This window comes from Chenopodium album, chromosome 13, assembly GCF_948465745.1.
Source record: "Chenopodium album chromosome 13, dcCheAlbu1.1, whole genome shotgun sequence".
NCBI lineage: Eukaryota > Viridiplantae > Streptophyta > Magnoliopsida > Caryophyllales > Amaranthaceae > Chenopodium > Chenopodium album.
Genome location: NC_137846.1, coordinates 32169058 through 32180858, shown reverse-complemented (window position 1 = coordinate 32180858; position 11801 = coordinate 32169058).

The following is an 11801-nucleotide window of genomic DNA, read 5'->3' as shown; positions in this document are numbered from 1 at the left end:
ATAAACACCGCATTCATCACTAGACTTTAAGCTATCTCGGGACAAGGATAGGAATGACTAAGAGATTAAACTAAAGATAAAACGAGTTAAAATCAATATAACTAAACACCAAGGAAGATGGGTAGGTATAGATGCCGCTTGATCATGCAATAACATAAAAGCAAATCAATAGTGAACTAAACATGCATGAATATCGATATAAGGTTCAATCTAACCGCCTTCCGGGGTTAATCGGTTTCTCCTAACATAGCCTCTATGTTTCCACACTAGAACCATATATTGGGAGGTGCAATCAAAGAACAATCGATAGAAATGAACCTTAACTAAGTCAACTTCCGTTCCTTGTTAGCAAAGATTCACCTTTAATCAACTAACAATGTGCACTTGCAAGAAGATCAAAGAATATCAAGCATGCAAAGATTTTAATCACAATTAACTTAATCTCAATATTAAAAGCATGAACAATTAGCAACTACACCATCCCCACACCCTTGGCTAAGAGACTACTCACAAATCATGTTGAGGACAATATCAATCATCAAATCAATAAGCATCAACATGATTAATAAGCAAAGAAGGAAAATCAAAGTAAACAAGCAAAATTAAATTCAAAAGTAAAGAGAAAGAGTAAGAGATTGCTCATTAATTGAAGATCTACAAAAGATTAAGCAAGCTTCTTCTTCAAAATCCAAGTTCATCAATGAAGAAATCCACACTTTCTCTCTCTACCAAGTGAAGACTAATAGTGTTTCTCTCTCTAGATTAAGCTAAAAATTGTGCCGCCAATTAAAACTATATTTTTTTTCTAATTACATCAAAACGTTCTAAAATGGGACTTATATAGTCCGTATAGAGCCAGCTGAAATAGAGGAGTGGTCCGACCGAACACTAGGAAGGTTCGGCAGGACTACAGGATAGGTTCGGCTGGACTACAGGGTAGGTTCGGCCGGACTACAGGGTAGGTTCGGCCGGACTACAGGGTAGGTTCGGTCGAACCTCCCTGATCCTGGTCTGGTCGAACTTCTGAGGTTCGACCACTCCTGCAAAATTGCCAAATTGCTTCTTGACTTTGCCTCAATGTTCGGCCGGACCACTGAGCAGGTTCGGCCACACCCTGGTTCGGCCACACCTTCAGGAGGGTCGGCCGAACCTCTTCTGAATCTTGCTTCCTTCAGCTATTCTTGAGCTTAGCTTCCTCCTCTTGAAAACCCCGATGGTTCCTACAAAGCATAAGCATGGAAATAAAAAAAAAAAAAAAAAAAAGTAGGAAAGAGGGGCAAAATCTAGGAAAGAAGATGCATAAAGGGAAAGGGAACTAAGTGCAAAGAAAAGTATGCAAACAAGCCACAAATGTGGGAAAATGACCATCAAAATGAACCTTAATCGTGACATAAATGCCACTCATCAGAGATTCATCAAGGACTTCTCTCTAATTGCTAAGCCTCTCAATGATCTTCTTCAAAAGGATTTTGAGTTTGTATTTGATGATAGATGCTTGGAAGCATTCTACAAGTTGAAGAAAGCTTTGACTTCCACCCCCATAGTCCAAGCCCCGAGATGGGATTTACCTTTTGAGTTGATGTGAAATGCTAGCGACACGGCCATTGGAGGTGTGTTAGGTCAAAGGGTTGATACAAAGCTCCATTCCATCTATTATATGTCAAAAACCCTCAATGGAGCTCAACGAAATTACACAACAACGAAAAAGGAGTTTTTAGCAATTTTACATGCTTTTGAAAAATTACGTTGTTATTTGTTGGGTTCTAAGACCATTATCTTCACGGATCATGCGGCTCTCAAATATCTCTTTGCTAAGAAGGAATCAAAGACTAGATTGCTCTGGTGGGTGCTCAAACTTCAAACCTTTGATATGGAGGTTAGAGACAAGAAAGGAGCGGAGAATGTTGTGGCGAATCATCTTTCTTGCGTAGAGGACTTCCAAGTCCAAGATGATGGTTCTCCTTTTGAATATAAAATGCTTGATGACTTCTTATATGCCATTGATGTGAAGGAGCTCCCTTGGTTCGCCGATTTGGTTAATTTTCTAGCATGTGGTGAGTTTCCACCGTCATTCTCTAAGAATCAAAGAAAGAAGATCTAGAGAGAAGCTCGAAACTATTTGTGGGACGATCCAATCTTGTACAAGCGAGGAGTTGATGGTTTGCTTTGTCGTTGCATCTCAAATGAAGAGGTGTTAAATGTCTTGAAGATGTGCCACTCGGATCCTAGTGGTGGTCACATGGGAGTTTCCAAAACCTCTTCAAAGATTCTCCAAAGTGGTTTATAGTGGCCACATCTCTTCAAAGATACTTGGGGTTTCATCAAGTCTTGTGATCGGTGCCAAAGGACCAGAAACATTTCAAAGAGGAACAAGATGCCTCAATAACCTATCCTCGAGTTGGAAGTTTTCGATGTATGGGGTATTGATTTCATGGGACCATTCCCTTCTTCTTTTGGGAATCAATACATTCTTGTGGCAGTTGATTATGTTTCGAAATGGGTTGAGGCCATTGACTCCCCAACAAATGACCACAAGGTGGTGATGAAGTTATTCAAAAAGATCATTTTCCCAAGATTCGGTGTGCCCAAGGCGGTGATAAGTGATAATGGGTCGCATTTTGTGCACAATGCCTTTCAAAAGATGTTTAAAAAGCATGGCGTTCATCAACGTTTTGGCCTTCCTTATCATCCTCAAACTAGTGGACAAGTTAAGGTGTCCAATCGTCAAATTAATTTGATTCTTGAGAAAACGGTTGCTAGGAATAGGAAAGATTAGGCGGACAAGCTTGGTGATGCTTTATGGGCATATCGAACGGCTTTTAAGACTCATATAGGCACCACTCCATACCGTCTTGTCTATGGCAAATAATGCCATCTTCCGGTGGAGCTTGAGCACCGTGCTCTTTGGGCAATCAAGAAAATCAACTTTGATTTAGCAAGTGCGGGAGAGCAAAGGTGGTTGGATCTTCATGAGTTAGAAGAACTTCAGCTTGATGCTTATGATTGCACAAGAACCTACAAAGCTCATTCTAAAGAAACTCATGACAAGCTTATCAAGAAAAAGGAGTTTTGTGTAGGTGGCAGAGTTCTTCTCTATGATTCCAAGATGAAGTTGTTCCCCGGAAAACTCATGTCAAGATGGAGTGGTCCTTATTTGGTTCAAAGTGTCTTTCCAAATGGTGTCCTTGAAGTTTTTATGTTGGATTCATCATCTTCTTTCAAGGTCAATGGCCATCGGCTCGAGAAGTATTTTAATGGTGCTTTCATTGGCCTAGTTCATAAAATGATTCTTTGCAAACCACCTTGATAGGTGGAGAACGTCGAGCTATGACATTAAACAAGCGCTTCCTGGGAGGCAACCCGGTTGTCTAACTCCTTTTATTTTTGTTCCTTTTATTTCTTTTACATTTTTGAAAAAATTTCTTATTTTTCTTTGTTTTCTTGATTTTAGGTACCTTGGGATTAATTGGATTTTTATTTCCAACAATTTTGGGGTCATTTTAAGGTTTAAAGAGGTTGGAATTGAGTTAAAAGTGGAGATGTGATTGATGTACAAGGACGCTCTCATAGCTGCGCTCTCGTGGACTTTAATCATGAACAAGTGCTTTTTAATGAATTTTGTGATTTTTGGTCTGTCCTCTTCGTGGGCATCACTCGAGCTTGACGCTCGAGAGCGCCGATGAGAGCATCGCACCACACACATACTCCCCGCACATCCGCACACCTAGCCGCATCCTCTGCACCTTACCCTGCACACACGCATCATCCCAGCTACCCTGTTGTGCGCGCGCACGCATGGGTTTGCGCACACGCACGACAGGAGCAGCCCTCTTCTTTGTTTTGTCTCACCCCACACACCCCTCCCTTTCATTTTCTTTCTCTCTCCCCAACTTCTCACCCTAACTCTCCTCCCTTATTTCTTTTTTTTATTTTCAAATTTGCTTCAACATTCATCAAATTAATCCTTTGATTATACAATCACAAATTACAACAACAAATTTTCACTTTTTCTTTTCGAATTTTCCGGATTTTCGAACCCATTTTTCAAATTTTTATGTAATTTTCGAATTTTGGGGTTTTCAAATTTGGAATTGGAGCTTGTAATTTGGTGTTTTAATTGGTTTATTACCTTTAATTCTTCCGTTTTTAAGAGTTTTAAGGCTCCATTGATGTATGATTTCCCATTTCTATTCATCTTCTTCCTCATTTTGAAGCTTGAAACCCTTGGTTGGGCTTTAATGGTAGAACTCCATTGTTAGTTCATTTTGCTTGTATTTTATGTTGTATGATGATATTTGATGTTACTTTGAAGCTTTTTCATGATGAAATTGTTTATTTTGCTTGAACTCTTGACACCACCATTGTTGGTCATCTTTCTCTCTCATGGGAATTGTTCATAGTAGCATTGTTTCTTTGCATATTCAATATCTTGGTCAATTTTAATTATGATGTTCATGAATTTGTGCTTCCATGATAAACTTTTTCCATTGAAATTTATGTTGGATTGCTTCTTAGTTCTTATTGAATATTTCTATGGTGCTACTATACAAGTCATGGCATTAGTTCTTTGTGATAATTCTTGATTCATCTATTTTGGGATCATTTTTATGCTTCAATTCTTTGAGCTATTCATTATGTTAATTTGGTGATTGTTCTACTTCTTATGCCGTTATGTATTTGATCCAAATTCATGATGAATTGCTTATGCTTGCCCTTTCTCCTTGTAGATGGCTCCTTTACGCCGCAAGAAAAGGGCTCGCACCAATGCTAGCACAACCCCATCGCGGCATGTTATTCCTCCTCCTCCCGAGGTGGTTGAAACCTATGGTATTGAATTTTCATAGGAGCTACATTGGGAGAGATTTGTTCAATTGACAAAAAGGAAGCTCAAGTCCACTCGTTTCTATGATCAATCAACAACGACAATGTTAGGAATTGATAAAGATGTTCGGCTTCTTGCTAAGAATTTGGGGCTTTTGGAATTTTTGGATCTAAATGCGCCCACTTATGCCCGGTTGACATTCGAATTTCTCTCGTCTCTCGAGGTGATAAGAGAAAATATTGGTGATTCTTTGAGGACCTTGTCATTCCAACTATTCAATTATGATCATCGAATCTGGGAGTCTCAATTTGGTGCTTATTTTCGATTTCCTACCTCCGTGGACAAAGATCATCTTGTGTACCCGGCTCATAGTAAGATGAATGATGACCATGAATATGAAGAGCTAATATGGTGGCGACGAATCTCCATTGAAGGAAAGTATGAGCCTTAAACTTCTAAAGCCGCATCCATTATTCATCCGGCCATGCGATATTTTAATCGCGTCCTCACTTATGCTCTTTGCTCGAAAGATTCTTTAGGTGCTATATCTCGAGAGGAGTTATGTTAGCTATGGATGGCCGACCATAAACAAGGAGAGCTTGAGATAGTTGACTTCACTCAACAGTTGATAAATAGATTCCTTGACATTAGAGACGTTGTTTCACTTTCGGGTAGCATTCAACTCAGGGGCATAGTCTCTATTCTTGCTCTTTGCCTCAATGACTCTTACAAGACCTTGCTTAGTGAGCTTCCACCTATTGTTGATCCTCGTGAGAAGACGCCTTCGCACTACCTCAATATCTATGCCCTCATCAATCAAAAGTTTCTTGAGCGCACAAAAAGGCTTGGTCTTTTCATTAGGAAAGTTTCTCGTGTTCGGGATTGGTTCGTGATTCCGAGCAAGGAGGCCTCAGATCGAAGGACAAAGAACAACACTCTTTCTTGGAGAATACTGGAATGTAAAATTGATCCTTCTCTTCGGTGAAAGACGAATCAGTTGCGCACCAATTCCGATGATACACCTTTAGCGGATTTTCAAGCTTTACCCCCAGATGAGCGGGGAGGTATATCTATCCCTTCTTCTAATTCTTCTTTTTCACTTGAGTTGTCTAGTTTGCATGCCAAGATTGATTCTATTGCAAATTTTTTGTCTTCTATGCCTTTGGGGCAAGATTTTGTTCTTGGATATGATTATCATGCTCGTCAAGTGTATGACTTGCATGTTAGGAGGGGAGAGATTGAGTCGTATTTGAACTACCCCTACCTCCTGGTCTAACAAGGACCTATCCCCCAATGGGTCCCCTATGACCCCATCTAAGGACCTTATCTTTATTACCCTTATTGGGAAGGACCTAATATTCCCTCTAGTGTTATTGTTGGCACCACCCCGCCACTTATGATTATAAGCGGCCCGGTGGATGCGATTTTTCTTATTACCCTTCAGACCCTATGCCCTTTCCAAACCCCGAGACCGTTGGTAGGTAGGGCCGGTTGGGAGAACCGATCTTGGATGATTGGTCTCACTTCTTCGAGGTTGATAAAGCTAGGAGGGAGGGTAGGTTGAGGGTTAAGGCTCCCTTGGTGGTGTTGGGTTTCGATGATTCCAACTCACCGTGGAAAATAAAACCCAAGCCCAAGAACAAACTCACAATTAATATAACAAAATGCATAAATAACAAGAATAGAGAAAAGAATAAGTTACGCTTATAGCGTGCTTCGCTCAACCAGATGAAGCTCTTACCTGAGAAATCCGAGCCTCACAAATGGAAAGGACCTCCAATGAAGTCCACCCACAACTCGACCCAACTGGTCTACTACTTGGAGGTTATTAGCCAAGTCCGACCAAAACACTACTCGAGTAATTAATGAACTTATAGGTTTTCCCTCAAGTGGAAATGCATAATTGAGTTATTACTCTAATGAATAATCCCAACTCCTAAGGTTGGTATTTATAGGCAAAGGCTCTCCAAAATTCCCATCATCTTTCCATGTGGGAGAAATGATAGTGTGAGAAAAATAAGCAATTAATTTAATTCTAAATTAAATTAAATTGTAAGGCAAATAATCAATGAACACTTGGCACACACATGGGAGTGGTTAGGTGAGAACCACAAGGAGGACCACTTGGTCTCCTTGATCCCCAAGCAAAACTCTCCTCCTCTAAGCATGCGTCACATGGCATTCCATTGTCATGGGAAACAAGGGTGCCATGTGGGCATCCCTTGAGCTCACGGCTAGGCTGCCTCTTAGGCTTTCCCACTCCAGCCCGCAACAGCAAGCCACGCACATACGGGCTGATTGTTGCTGCCGCTGCTTCGCCAGCCTGCCCCAGCAAGCCACGCAATGATGCGAGCTTTTGGGTGCTGTTGTACGGGTACATGCGTGCCACATCTCGCTGGCCAGTGCACCAACCCGCATATGCGCAGCAAGCCACACACGCAACGCGGGTTGCTGGTGCGCTTGTGCGCGACAAGTGCTGCTAGCATTGCTAGCGATGTGCTAGCTGACTAGACATGCGCACCCAGCATCCTTGTCTTGGTGCGGTGCGCATGCTAGCACCACTTGTTCCTAGCACTCGGTTTGCTCGGGGTATTTTGGTAATTGTTGGTTATTTGATTTTTACCGTCTTATCTTTTATTAATTCGACTCGACTTGCAACGCTCGGTCTTGACGCTCCTAGCTCGATTTCCGATGTCTATGTTCATAATACCCGAGCGACTCATTAATTCCTTACGAATTAATTCATCGTGTCGGATCGTTAGTTGCTTGGTGTGACCTGAAGGGTTCAGTCAAGATTAAGTTGTAATATTAATTATGCATTCCACCTAAGCATTCCGATCACTTGAACTTACTGAATAAATAGCTTTCCAATAGCTCCGAACCCTCTACCGGAATAATACACTTGTTCGAAGGACACCATTCCTATCAATCTCCCACTTGTCCTTCCGGACAAGTGCGCTTTTAGTGTTTAGCCTTTTTCTTATGTCACTTAATGTCTCCTCATGAACTATAAGGTAAAATTTATTCGTCATCCTTATTACGTCCAGAAGTGTTTCTCGAAATCCATCCGAGCACGGCCATGCATTTTCACAGTCTCGCTTTTCGAGAGGCCATGTAAACAACAAAGACATGTTCCCTATTGTTTGTAGGGGACATTCCCAGTCTTGTAATTTAGCTTCTCTTACTAAGAGGACCTAGCCGCTTGAGTGTTGCCGTTATAATCTCCATGTACTGCAGACGTTTGACTAACATCAAAACGAACTAGTACTCAAACAAGAGAACTCACAATACTCATGGTCGAGGAAAGAGGTTCCGATAGCCATAATGAAAAGTATACTTATGACGATTTTTAAATCTCTTAAAGTATCCTCATAGGTCGATCCAGTATGGTTCTAAACCAATACCTGTACAAATGATTTATGGAAATCATGTCCTTGTAGCACAAGAAACGGTGCTATAAATCAAATAAACTACACACTAATCTTAAGAGGTCATTAATTGTCCATCATTTAAATGACCTCGATTAGGGATAATTTTCGATTATAATATTCAATGTTCACTTAATAGGTGTTTCTTTATCCAAAAATGGTCTTGATACCCTATTTTGAATATTCTCAAAATCGAACGGACTCATAATTTAATTCTAAACCACAATTAAATAGAAAACAGAGTGATAAAATTACATGAAATTAAATTACTCCAAAACTTGAATGGTTCATCTTATGTTAAATGGTTTTTCCAAATGTTTTAAGAGTAACACTCTTTATAAAACATTTAAAGAAATCACACCCATATTTTAATATGCTCGATTTCTTTTGTGCAATTATGAATGTTGTTGTTCACTTATTGCATAGGTTTAGTTATAATTCCTTTTCAAATCTTATCATCTTCATTATTGATCACTTTCATAATAAGATGATAAAATTTGAGAGTGTCATGGATTATATGTGATTTAGGATTTATTGTCCAAGTGATGGTTCCCACTCATTTTCATGATCTGAGATCGTCAACTTGACAACCTACAATCATTAACATTCAACAATGAACTTTCCATAGAACACCTTCTTTATTATTGCCTTTAAGGCAACAATATTCTCAACATATGTTTTAGTAGACTTCCTGATGATGCTTTTCTTGGGTTTCACTCCAAATGACTCTCAATGATTTGGGATACCCTAATCACTTGTGATCATGGAAATTTACCTTAAATTTCCGTACATTACACATGGATACACATCCATGTTACCATTCTCAGGCCATGACGCTTCTTAGCTCGTGCTTATGAATAGCTTCCTTGTTAAGGATCTGATCCTTGTTAAGGTTTGTGCTTGCAACATCAATTCTCAAATTACATTGTTTCCATGCGTCAAGAACCCATCCCTTTTACTTATCCAAGTACTTTGGATGTTCTTGATCATAATCTAATGGTCCATGACTTAGATTTGATTTGATCGGTACTTTATTCTTCTCATGCTCTAAACATGTAAATTGTGTGACGACTCCATAGCATACACGATGGTTTCAATTGCAGAATTATTCTCAATTTTATTCCATTCATGTGACCTTTTAGCTCATTCAGTTTCACCGAGTCTTGCTAAACTATTTGCTATGTGATATGGTTGAAAGTCTCTACTAGAGTCTTTCTTGTTTGACTTAGTATTTAGCCTAGCTTATACTTAGTTCAAACAGTTACTTAGTTTTATACATATGGGTCGAAAGCCTTCTTAAGTCCTTCAATTCATGTTTAACACGGTAAATTCCTTTACTCGCTCAAACATTTTATTAAGTCTATACAATAGATCTTAATTCCCAATATGTGCTAAGTATCGTCTTTTGCTTGGTCCATTGTCAAAAATACATTTTAATCTAAGCATTTAGCATTTGATAGTTAATTTACAACATAGTTCGTAAACTTCTTGTTGGATCTTTCAAGATTGACTCTTGCTCCCACTAACCTTCTTATCCACAAGAATTTCTATGTTTCTCCATAAGTCAATCCTTTTATTAACTTTATGAGCAAACATGTTCCAATTCCTTTATGCAATGCTACCTTCAATCCCATAATGGATTTCTTGAGCTTGCTTGCAAATCTAGCATTATTTTGATTTTCAAAACCCTTAGACTATAGTCACTTCCAAAATCCTCTTTTAGGAAGTCGGTTTTGGTATCTATTTTTCCATATTTCATATGTGCAATTTTGCTAGAATAATCACGAAAAGACTTGATCATTCCGATTGGTGAATAGGTTTTTATTAAAATCAACTCCGTGAATTTAATTACATCCTTTTCAACCAATCTAGCTATGTAGGCATATAAATTTCCACATTTGTTAGTTTTCTCCTTGAAAACTTATTTGCGATCGATGGGTCTTTCACCCTTCATGCAAATTAGTCAAGTTTTAAACATGATTTTCAAACATGGAGTCTATTTCGGATTTTATGGCCTCTAACATTTGGAATTTGGATTTGTCATAACTATCTTACAAGGTATTATTCCCTTATTATCTAATAGTAATTAGTATGCTTGTAAGTCTTAGGTTTATTTCTAACTTAATAGAAATTTATAGGATTCAATCAAGCCTTTGTTGAATTCTATACCTATACGGGTTAATTGCATCAAACACTGAGTTTCAAGGCACTTTCAAAGCCCTTTCATTATGTTGATCTTACTCCAACTTTTCAGAAGTTTTGTGAGTAATGAATTCTCTTTTAAGGCACTTGTAAAGTCCTTTTAAGTATTCTTGATCAATCATTCTCATGAAGCCCTTTTGAGTCTTCCGAAATTCTCAGTTCTAGTTTGTTGCTAAGCTCGATGGTCATCGACTTCATTTTCCTCCCACTTGTCGTTTTGGAAATGTGTTACTTTTCAGAAAGACACTACTTAGAGCAACAAACATTATGTTCTCAATAAGGTTGTGGAGGTAATGCCCGTAGTCTCACTTGAATGCTTACAAAGAGAAATGTGTATTGTCTTTGGGTAAAAGTTCGTTGTGAAACAAACAGTTAGCACCTACTTGAGCTATCTTAGCCTTTAATGAGCCATTAAGCTCTCACTGAGCCACCTAGCTCTTGCTAAGCTAGTGACCTCCCACTGAGTCACTTAGCTCCCACTGAGCCAGTGAGCTCCCACTGAGGCTAAGAGTTTTAAACATATACTTGAAAAGACGTTTAGAAGTTATTTCTATCCATAACTGAATATGGTGTCCTTTCTTAGCTCCAACATTTTTTTTAGTGTAATATTAGTCATTTGTGCAAATCTTTAAGAGTTTTATAGGAAGGGATGTGATCCATCATTGTTCGAGTCATTTTCAAATGGCATTGAGGTCTCCGTGAAGACACATTATGTTCTTTGTGGAGTTATTTATGAAAATTTCAATTTCATAACTTTAAGATGGTCACGCTTGGCTCAAGCAAATATCGCTCGATCTAATCTAGACGTTTTGATGTCTTGCCAAGTCGATTTTGTACTTCCTTGAACTCTTGAGCTATTCAAGGTCAAGTTTGTTCACATTTGATGAATATACCCATATTCTTTCAAATTCTTCGTGAAACGTTGAAGTAATTGAATCCTCTTTAGCTTTCATAGTCAATTGTCTATGTCAAGAACAATAGCTCGTTGCTTTGTCGGTTTTTAACAATAGCTCTTTGCTTTGTCAATTCCGAATCGATCAACTGTTAAGAGCCTATATAGCCTTGAGTACGTTCTTGTTAATGTGAAATTGCTAAAGGTGTTCAGAACACAAATCTGCTGGGGTTTGGTGAGTCCGACTCACCGCGGAAACAAACCCAAAACCAAGACCGCACTCGCAATAAATAAAACCATAAACATAATTAAATTAATCACAAGATTAAGATAAGCTAATTACCCTTGACGCGTGCTTCGCTCCAAATGAGCTCTTACTTGAAAGCTTCAAGTCCCGCTCGCACGGAGACCTCCAACGAAGTCCACCCGCACCAACAAAACCGACTAGGTCCAATGT